Below are 11,297 nucleotides of genomic sequence, written 5' to 3' on the forward strand. Positions count from 1 at the left end.
AATGCCTGTCTGCCTCATCTCCCCTACAAAGGTTTGCTACTCACCTAGACTATCTTCCTGGTAGAGTCACAAAGGGAGGAAGGAGATGAGAGTGAAAGTGGTAGAGATCTTCCATCTGCACCTTTACCCTCCAAATAACTTCAAGTGGCCAGAGAGGAGTCAAGCCAAGACCAGTAGTCAGGAGCTTCTTCTAGGTCTCCCACACGGGTGGCAGGAACCTACGTACTTGGGTCATCTTTTGTTGCTTTTTCCAGGCCATTAGCAGGGGGCAAGGTCAGTACTGGAGCAGCCAGGACTTCAGTGAGCACTCACAGGGGATGCTGGTATCACAGGCAATGTCTTTACCCACTGTGACATACACCCGCCTCTACCTTGTGCTGTTAATACGTCACGGAAGTACTTTTGCTACCTTAGTACATAAGACTCTCCTTAAAGTTTCACATGATTTGTAAATACTTTCATGACCTTCCAAGCATCTAATACAAAGGAAGTGCCTAAGCACTAGCTCATCAATTCAATACTATCCAATTAACACCAGTGCTACTAGTTTTAATATCCTGGAAGTCCCATGAGAGGCAGACATATCAAGAGTTAGTCTTGTGGAATCTCTTACTTTCTGGGAAGAAACCTGGAGAGCTTGGGAACAAGCATGTGTGACAGAGAAAAGCAGACATGAATCGGCCAAGTGGCTAGAGGGAATGGGTATAGTTGCCCCAAGGCAGGGGGCTACTTTGCGGGAGTAATAAAGAGTGAGTGGCAGGAGATGAGTCTGTCACCAAACCGTACCCACCCTTGGCACTGACGTCTGGAGAGATGACAGGTAGCAGAAGTTCCCCACCTGCTATGGCCCAGACCTTGCCAAGTGACTTAACCTGTGTATTTCCTATTTCCTTGCTTGTGAAATACTGCAAACAATAATCTTCTGTGCAAAGAGGGAACTGTTCTCATAATTTCCGTTCTCTGGCTCGGAAAAAGAGCACAAAGAGGAAAATATTTTGCTTCAGGCCACGCAACAGCTAAGTAGAGAGCTGGGGTTTAAATTCACTTGACTCCTGAATTCAACCTGTAACAATGTGCTGTGAGTATTGCGTGGTGGCTCCATGACACCATCAAACCTTGAAGCCATTCGCTGAAAACAGTGCTGCAGAAGTGAAAACTCCTACCAGAGAGTCATACAAACCGCCAGTGAGACCCAGAGCAGGCCAATGCACACACCTGTTTCTCCACTTTCTCGCTATAGATAAGGACTCATTTCTACCTTATAACAAGAGCTATTAGAACTTAACTTTATTCAGCACCCTAAGTACTTGCTTAGACTTGCCTACATCCATTAGGACTTGACACACTGATGACCCATAATTTTCAATCTTTCTTCCCTTTGAAACACCTTTTTGGCTTCTCTGTGTTAGGATCAATGCTAGGTGCCAGGAGGAAAATTTAGATCTGAGAACTGCTAACAGGACAGAGAAGACATACATATAACTGGAACACAAGGCAGAGGAACACACAAGCACAATTTCTCTCCTGCCTTTCTCTCTCTCTCTCTCTCTCTCTCTCTCTGTGTCTCTCTCTCTCTGTGTCTCTCTCTCTCTCTCACACACACACACACACACTCTCTCTCTCAGACACACACACTTTAGACTGAGAAGTGAAATACATACAGGGACAACTCCGTTTCATGCTTTCAGCTATGCTGAATTAGTTCACATTAGTCTGATCAGCACTTTGATTTCCTGATTTCTCACCTTGTTGCACAAGAATAGATCTATTATGAATACTGTGGCTTCTTCAGCCAACCCTCCAGATTACTATTTTAACTAACATGCCATTGATAAATTAATACATATTTGGCATAAGATGATGTGAGTCTTCTAGTAAGCTTATTTCAAAGAAGAAACTCACCCTTAGAGAGAAAACTCTTAAAATTTATATTTGAGTTATATAATTTTTTATTTACATTAAACTATTTATTTGAATGGCAAAGTGGCAGAGAGCAAGAGAGAGAAAGAGAGACAAATGGAAGGCAAGAGATTCCATCCAACGTCCCACTCCTCAAATGGCCCCCAAAGCCAGGCTTGGATTAGGTTAAAGCCAGAAGCCAAGCACTTGTTCTGGGTCTCCCAGGAGGGTACAGAGATGCAAGCATTTATGTCCCCCTCTGCTGCTTTCCCAGGCTCTAAGCAGGAAGCTGGAGCAGAAGTGGAGCAGCCATAAGGGATGCTGGGGCTATAATCAGAGGCTTAACTCACAGTATCACAATGCCATCCCAGAAAGAAAAGTCTGTTTAAATTAAGCCACCACAAACATTTCCCCAGTGTCTGTTATTCCTAATGTCAGAACAACAAATTCAAAGGGTGGGCATAGACTTAAAGTGCTGCACAAAGTCCTCCATGGACACTTGCCAGCAAAGATCTTTAAAAATCACATCAAGGGTAATAGAAAATATGAGCGTGCTTGCTAAGACTAACTCAACATTATGAGACCTCTTCTCTATATTAAAGGAATCAAATAATCATATATCTTAGTAGATACAGTCAACAAGAACACTTTCAAAAGCTAGTTCTGCAGCTCTGTTGGACACTAAGGGACATAACAGCATGTTTCGTCCATAGCCAGGAAAGCAGGGATGAAACAGGAGCTCTTTGGACACTGCCTGCCAAGACCTGAATATTAGACTAACAGATTGTAAACATGTACCCATTCTTCACAACTAACCTGAGGGTAAGAAACAGCCACCCTGACAGGGCTCCTCGCATACCGCCCCCCAAAAGGCCTCTCAGGGACCCCACTGCTGACAGTTCTCACCAGGGGAAGGGTGGAGGCAGAGTGTGGCTCTGTAGTCTGCTCAGATGAGCATTGTCTGGTGGGGCAGACTGCTTGCTAATAGTGGTCCAGTAAAGGGACCTGGAAACACAGCGTGTGCAAACACTCAGAGCAAATCACTCCTTTACTGGTCAAAGCCTCAGGAGCTACTGGTCTTGGAGAACTTGAACACTGGCCTGTACTGTGGGGACCAAAGTAACACAGCACTACTGCCTCAGGCAACTCCCGTCTCCCAGGGCAACTTCGCTCCTGTTCCTCTGCTCAGCACCTCCATTCATCTTCATAACACTGAACAGTGGTTGCCTTTAGGCCCAACCCAGAGTAATGAGCTGAGGCATGGAGAACTTGGCTACGACTTCCGTGCCTCCAGTTTGTGACCCACAGAATGAGATTCAAACCAAAGCGTATTGGTCTCCAAACCCTTCATATTCTTCATTAGTCTACCATTGGGGTTGGGTGTAGGGGAGGGACAGGGAAGCTCTCCTATACAGAAGTGACAAACTTTGCATTTACGGTAAGCCCCAAATGGAGGCATCATCTTGAAACTGCACTTGTTCCTCAATACTGTTGAGTTCTGCCCAGCTGACGTCATTCCTTTGGAACCTGTGTAAATGTGCTCTGCCTTCTCCACCCAAAGGTCAGAACTAATTTTAGACTCCAGCTCCAGAAAAAAAAAAAAATGTCTAAGGAATGAATGAGGGGGGAAAGGCATGAGACATGAAGCATTACTTCAGACAGACAGGATTTGGTCTGGATCCATCACATGTGTTCGGTTGTGTTATTGAAAGGTATCATGTCACATAGTGGAAAGACAATGTTTCAAAAGGAGCCATGCGATTGTCAAGAGTTTCTCTTGGGGCCTGGTGCGGTAGCCTAGTGCCTAAAGTCCTCGCCTTGCATGCGCTGGGATCCCATATGGGCATTGGTTCTAAATCCCGGCAGCCCCGCTTCCCATCCAGCTCCCCGCTTGTGGTCTGGGAAAGCAGTCGAGGACAGCCCAAGACTTTGGGACTCTGCACCTGCGTGGGAGATCAGGAAGAAGCTCCTGGCTCCTGGCTTCGGATTGGCTCAAATCCAGCCATTGCTGCTGCTTGGGGAGTGAATCATCGGATGGAAGATCTTTCTCTCTGTCTCTCTTCCTCTCTGTATAGCTGCCTTTCCAATAGAAATAAATAAATCCAAAAAAAAAAAAAAAAGAGTTTCTCTTGGAGCAGGTAGACATATTGATGTGATACACATCTTTAAATTCCAGATTATCAGCTCATACTGCAATACATTCACAGACCTGCGTCCAAGCCCTGGATTCTCCACACACTGGCTGGTGGTGGACACTGCAGCTGCTCCACACGCTTCCTTTCCCCTTGCACGAGTGGGAATAACACTTGTGTTTTTCCCAGAGGCAGGCACGAGGCTCAAGAACACACAGAGCCTCTGTCCACGTAAAACAAATGTCAGTGAAGTAAATTGGCTGCCCAGTACACCCCTGCAATACACCCTGCCCTCCGGATCATGGGGTGAACATGCGACTCAACTTCAGTCAATCACAGTACCATATTGTCCTGGCATAGCCTTTGATGCAGGGAAGGGCCCATGACCCAAAATGAGCCAATCAGAATTCCTTGTAGGAAAAAAACCAGCAGGCAGCCCCTTTCCTCTTTGATCATATGCTTTTTTGGGAGGTAACTCTGGCACTGTTTACAGGTTATTTGCAAACACTCAGCACAGAAAACCAGAAATCAGAAACAGAGAGAAAAAAGAGAACCTCCAGGTCCTCGGCCTGAGGTTCTAATCCACATCAGGGCCAGAGATACCTGTACCACATAAGCCAATAACCCATCCTTCTGACCCCATATTTCTGCCTAAACTATTTACATTTGGGTTCCTGGAGCTGTAAGCAAAAGATAATGCTGCAGGTGATAGTTCACATAATTTAAATAGAGGTCAGATCCTCAGTAAAAATAGTATCTTCTTAAGTAGGTTTCTTGCTTCAAAAGAAAATACAAGTTTCAGTAGAAGAAGCAAACACAACCACTATTTACGTAACATTTGTCCAAAAGAAAGAAACATCTCTTTTCATTTGTGGTTATCTTTCCCATGTTTTGAATGAGTCCCACATTTGATGTTAAATTCAGTCAAATGCTCATCTCACTTTCAAGATTTGGCTCTTAAAAACTAGGACAAAAACAAGTGGTCATTTTTCAACAGCTACATTTGCTGGCAGTACATGGAGGGGCAAAGGTGGGGTAGAAGGCACAAAGCTATGTTTGGCGTGTTTCCAAGAAAAATGTTGCAATTGCCAGAGTTCTCACTAAGAGGTAGTGATGGCAGCAAGGGCAGTGGGGAGGTGGGAAGAGGAATAGGTTACAAATACAAGATGCATTTTCCAAAATCTGCAACCAATGCAGGAAATCCTTTCTATCTTCTCAGGGGATTTTTTTCTCTTTTACATGAAAATCTTTCCCACATTATCTTTATGATAAAAATAGAAAGGCACAGTAGATTCCAACTCTTGAATTATCTTTTGAAGCTCAGAGCAAAGTCTGAGGTTAAACTGTAGCAAGAGTCTGAGTGTTCTTGATCTGATCTTGAACCAGAGCATACACCCCAACCTTTGGAGGAATTCAAGGATGAAGTAAGAAGACATAGTTTTCAGAATGCATGATTGAAATTACAAATAGAGGGAAGTTCAGACTCAGTGGCCATCCCTAAGCACACAAAGAACCCAGAAGAGAGGCTGACATCCCTAGACCAGGCTCCCATCCGGACCTGGAAACTGAACAGTGGAACACAGGCAAGACTCAGCGGCTGCGGAAGCCCTCTAAGCCTGTGCAATGGAAGATGGTGTTTCTCAAACAGGAAGCAAAGTCATACCAAGCTTGTCACATTCCTAAACAAACCAGGAATTTACAGATAAGTCAAATGCAGATGTAATTTACTGCATTTGGCTTCAATATGTCTTTGTAAGAGTATGTTTGTAAACATTTAATATTTATTTTCCTATCAGGTGTGCCATTGTTCATGTGCAAAGATGGCTTGCAAAGAGAAGACAAACATGTATACATGGAGAGCTGGTTTAGAACAAAGATCCAAGTACACAGGACCCCACGTACTTAACATTTTAATAAGTGCTTGCATATGGGAACACAAGCTAAGTTGTCATCTGGGCCAGCAATGCCAGTCCTCAGTACTAAAGCTGAAGAATTTCATAGGCTTTAAAAAGACAGAGAAAGAACTTCATAGTACACAGGCACAGAAATAAAACACATCTAAGAAAAGATTTCAGCTAAAGTTTGATCTTTGTGAGAAAACCACATTATACAAAAAATTGAAACAAGAAATGGCAGAATCAAAATAAAAGATATATCTGAAACCAGTTAGTTTAATGAGCTAATGATATGGACGTGGAAGCTGACTTTTAATGGCCAACTACACAGATTGTCAATGGTAAAATCCCTTCTGCCAGCCCACAGGGCTTGTTCTGCCAAACTTGGTTGAAAAAAGCATCCGTGGGGTTGGCAGGAAGGGGTCACTAAGAAGCCACACATCACCGTTAACAAGGTAATTAGAACTAAGCTCAAACAACTTCTACCTGTACAAACCATGAAGGGCAGGGGAATCAGTGAAGCTCCAGGAAGGACTGAGCTGGCCAAGGGTTCAGATGAGGATAACCGGAGGGAGCACAGGCCCAGAAGCACTTCTGTGTGCAAAATCTGCTTTCTTCTCTAAGTGATGTTCTATCTCAAAAGATGTACTTGATGACCAACGCGGTGATCTGTCTGCGACGCCAGCATCCCAGAAGAATGTTGCTTTGAGTTCTGGCTGCTCCATTTCTAGTCCAGTTCCCTGCTGAGGTGTCTGCGCAAAGCAGCAGAAGATGGCCTTGACACACACATGGGACACCTGGATGGAGTTCTGGGCTCCTGCCTTTGGCCTGACCCAGCCCTGGCCATTATAGCCATATGAGGAGTGAACCAGTGACAAAGGATTTTTCTCTATCTCTGTAGCTCTCTGAAATAATAAATCCTTACTGCAACAGTAACTATGGGAATAGCTTTTTTTTCCTTAAAAAAAAAAAACAGCAGATAGTTGATCAAAAATTTCAAGAGTATGAAGAAACATATTAAATTCAGAAGTATCAAAACAAGAGCTCCCCTTTAACCCTGAAAAACAAGCACTCTTCCATAAGACATCCAGTAAGTCGTATGAATATGGATTAGTTCAGACACTATCACATGCCTTTGGGTAACACACTATTGTGTGTATGAAGCCACAAACAAAGGCATGTGTTCACAAAGCTTACAGCCTAGTGGGTAAAGAACAGTGTGCTGGTGGGCCCTGTCTCACACCTGTCACCTGGAGTCACATAGTACATTGTCAATTTAGATACAACAAATGCCATGCTAGAGTTGTGCTCTGTGTGGGGTGTGTATGTACACACTGCATGTCTGCCATTAAAGGTCAGGGTAAACAACTGCCAGGAAGGATTATTTGGTGGAGCTGATACTAGACCTGAGCCTTGAAAAGGGGGGAACCAGGCAGACAACAAACACAGTAGAAGGAGAAAGGGAATTCCATGTAAAGGAATGGCTGACCAATGACAAGGAATCATGATACATCACAGGGTATATTCAGCATCTACAGAAAGCTGAGTTTTGTAAGGAAATAATATTCCAAGAGGGACAAAGCCAGGAAGAGGAAAAGGGTTGAAGAAAGCTTAGGCTCTGTAGGTTACTGCAAGTAAGTCAGCAGCCAGAGAAGTTCCCGGGCAGAGTGTTGGGTGAAAGTCCACCAAGGATCTCTTCCAAGGCAGCTGAGTAACTTTGGGGATACTCTGTAAGTTTCTGGGTCCCAGGTGTTGAATGAGGTACATCAAGTCTCAAGTGCTGAGGGCTCCTGGGATGGCCAGGGCCTCCACATTTAGTCTCCCCACTACTACTTGGAATGTGGGTTCATCCTGGGCTATCTGTCTGCAGGGTAGGAGGAGGGTGGATGGTGAACATGAGAGGTTGCCATCTCTGTCCAGGAGTGGTTGCTATAAATTCAGTAATCACAAATGCAAAAGGATTTGAGACCCTTACATACAGCCCTGTATATTGGCAATGGAGACGTCATCTTGTGATTTGAGATATCAAGCCTACTATCCAATGTAATTGCTCCTTCATATCAAGAGGGAAGCAATGACTATTTATCAGGAGGGACATGGGTTTGGGAAGCTGAAGGAAAGTAATACCAGGAATGGTAAGGAAGACAGAAGAGCTGCAAAGGCAGGAGTAGACAACTATGCAGGAAGAACCTGGGATTCCCAGGCCCACCACGGCTGTCTCAGCCTGGGGTCACTGCCTCAGAGGCCCAGGGAGCCAGAACAAAGGGAAGGGGCTAGAAAGTTACTGTCTGCGAGGCCATGGGGCCAGGGGGAACCCAGAAGCCAGCAACCTCCAGTATAGACGAGCTCTGGAAACTTGGCACCAGCTCAGTGTTGCCACCTTGGAATGTAAGCCTCCAATCCCCGGCCTCCTGCCTTTGAAGAAAAGCTATGGATGCACACAGCGTATCTGCATTTCTAAATAACTCAATGTTTGTGTATTTTGTTCAAACCAACAGCACTCTTGCCAGCTGGAAGCGGTTGCCTTGGCTATTATTTTGCCATTTCTGGATGCTAAAGCAAGACAGGGCTTGTGCAGGTAGAATTAGAGGTTGGTGGGACTCCCACAGCACAGAGTAAGAAAGTGCCTGGCTAAAGGTTGAGAGCAGGAGTGCAGTGCTACTGGCGGGTCCTGCAGGGACATTTCAAAACAGAACAAAACAGGAGCACAGCTTGTTTATGGATGAAGCACATTTGGGGGTGAATATAAGAAACTTCCATTGCTTGCTGTGGCAGTCTTCTACAATGGCCATGGCACAGCCCCACTTGACTTGTAGGGGAGAACACAGCTCTTGGCTGGGACAACCACCTGGGACTCACTTCATACTAGGGAACATGGCTGATCAGGAACTCCACATAGAGGACAGGGGTAAGGACAGAACCCTGAATGACTTCAGAAGACATCAGGAAGGCAGGAGAAAGAGCAACAGATGCCAACTATGTAGCAAAATTGCATCAGAAAGGAACGAATGAGCCTCTCAAAGGTCATAGGTGGGATCTGTGATTATCCACATATCCCCTGTTCAGGAAATCATGGGGTCTTCTGCTTTGCCCACATCGCAGAAGGCTGAGAAGTTAGGGGAGACTAGGAAGTGTCCTGGGTAGATGTGGTCTCTAGCAGTGAGGTGAGGATGCAGGGACAGACAAGGTTAAGTTTGCAACCTGGAAGGAAGTCGAGCAATCCCAGAGAGGTGAAAACTCAATTGAGTTGGATGACTTACTAGCAGGAGAGGGTAGAGGTCACCAGATTGGAAGCGGTGAAGGGAGTGAGTTGAGGGCATCGGTCACAGCGACTGTGGCCAGGATAATGAGCCATGAGAGCCAGCTGGAAGGGGACGGCCACAGAGAACAGAGAGGTGTGGTTGGGACAGAATCTGGTCACCACTTCATTCCAGGCTCTCCCACATCAAACAACCTCCAACTGGCATTTAACTTCCCAGAAATGAACATTATTTGTGGCAGACATAAGTTTTCTACCTCCATTCACTGTTTATTTGGAAGGAAAAACGATGGTAGCTTCCTGACCTTCAGTAATCGCTGTGCACTGTGCAGCATTTTCCAACAATATATGAATAAAGAATCGAAACTTGGGGAGACTTTTTATCTAGGCGAACATCTTCATCTACTGAAATACTCCAAACTGCACATAATGACTGATTTCAATCTATGCTCCGGCAAGTACTGTCCCTGCTTGAAGAGTGCCTTGGATATTCAAATGAGCCAACTGACATTTCTTGCAATTATCTGTGCTCAACTTGTGGTATAAAATCTCCACCGTACAGAACGATCATCAGATAAATTGTTCCAAAACAGTTCAGAGAAGTAGACTACTTCCTGGCTTGGAAGAGGAAGTCAGACCTCCCAACACCTTTTTATGCGGGTGCTAAATCTAAGAACGCCCGTCTGGAAAACAGTCAAGGCCAATAGAAAAGCTACGGTTTGTTCATTAAAAAACGCGAGCCCCCCGCTGGCATCTTCCATTACACCTGAAGCTGCAGCGCTGTCTTATGTAAGAGAAGCTGTCTGGCTCGGCTCAGCTCGGGGGCAAATTTAACACTGAATTCCGCTCAGAATTCCGGAGTCCTTTCACCTTACCTGCCGTATTGCTAGGGATGGTGGAAATTGCCAGGATGTGCTGGCAAGGGCTGCATGGTTTGCAGAAGCCAGTGTAAACCACCCATCCCTCCGCATCGCCCAGCAGGACGTAACAAGTGAAAGTCCGTTTGTCTGTCCCTAAGCAGGCGGCGCGCAAAGTCCCGGGCAGGGGACGCGCGGGCGACCTGGCCAGGTTCAGGGTCACGGGCGCCGGCTGGGAAGGGTCGGACAGACTCGTCCAGCGCGGGGTCTCTCCACCCGCTCCCGGCTCCCCGAGGCGGGCGCACCTGGTCGCCACAGTAGGTTCTGCTGCTGTCCGCCCTGCCTGGATCTTACTCGGGGACCCCAGCGAGCGGGACGGGGGAACCCGGCGTTCACTCAGCCTCGGCCGAAGCAGCCTGAGGAAGACAGAGAAAGTTGCCTCCGGCCCGACGTCGGCACCCCCCACGCGCCGCTCTCCAGCAGCCTCGGGCCGGGGTGCAAGGTCGCGGAGCGGAGGCCGGCGGCGCGCCGAGCCCGGGAGCCCCGTGTCCTGCACCGGGGCAGCTCCGGCCGCGCCCTCCGCGCTCTCAGGGGGACACTCACCGCTTGCTCGGATCCCCAGGTGGCTGCCGCGAAGGGCAGAGTGGCCGCTGCAGGAGCCAGACCGCGCTCGGCGGGGCGGGGGAGTCCGGGACGCCGGCGGCGAAGGCAGGAGGCGGCGGAGGAGCCTGCAGGAGCCGCGCAGCCCCGAGCAGCCCCGATCGCAGCTGGCCGGCCGCGGCGGCAGGGGCTTTATCGCCGCCGCCGCCCGCGGCCCCCGCCCCTTCCTGCCGCCCCCGCCCCGGCCCGCCCCGCCCCGCCTTCCCGCCGCCTCCTTTGTGTGCCCGGCGGGCCTCCGCGTCCCCGGTGCCGGGATGCCGGGGCGACCCCCCTTCCCCACTCCGCCCCGGGCCTCCCGGATGCAGGGCCCCTCTTCTCCAGCACCCCCCGCGCCAGGGGTCTCCGTCGTGGGGCTGCGTCCGGGCGCGGCCAAGAAGATGCAGCCGACACCGAGATGCGGCGCCAGCCCCGGCGGAACGGCGCGTGGGGTGTGCGGATGGCGCGTCCCTGAGACCGGCAGGGCGCGCGGCTTGGCTGTCCCCTGGGAGACACAGAGGGGCGCCCTGGAACGGTTCCCTGTGGTCCAGGGATGGGGCTAAAGGTACCAGGGCGCGGTCGGGAAGGGATCAGTCAGCCCTCGAGGCGTTCTGCAGAG

The 11,297-nt window shown here is 48.2% G+C and overlaps 1 protein-coding gene across 1 annotated transcript in view; it reads right to left on the reverse strand.

Annotated features, from left to right (window-relative positions):
- Positions 1 to 10,763, reverse strand: part of SERPINE2 (serpin family E member 2) — a 60,319-nt gene extending 49,556 nt beyond the window's left edge. Inside the window, exon 1 of the mRNA XM_040982809.1 lies at positions 10,646 to 10,763. The gene's annotated coding sequence lies outside the window, so the exon portion shown is untranslated. The remainder of the gene's footprint in view (positions 1 to 10,645) is intronic.
- Positions 10,764 to 11,297: the final 534 nt, after the last annotated feature.

This window comes from Ochotona curzoniae, unplaced genomic scaffold, assembly GCF_017591425.1.
Source record: "Ochotona curzoniae isolate NIBS_2020 unplaced genomic scaffold, NIBS_Ocur_1.0 contig_3643, whole genome shotgun sequence".
NCBI classification, from domain to species: Eukaryota; Metazoa; Chordata; class Mammalia; order Lagomorpha; family Ochotonidae; genus Ochotona; species Ochotona curzoniae.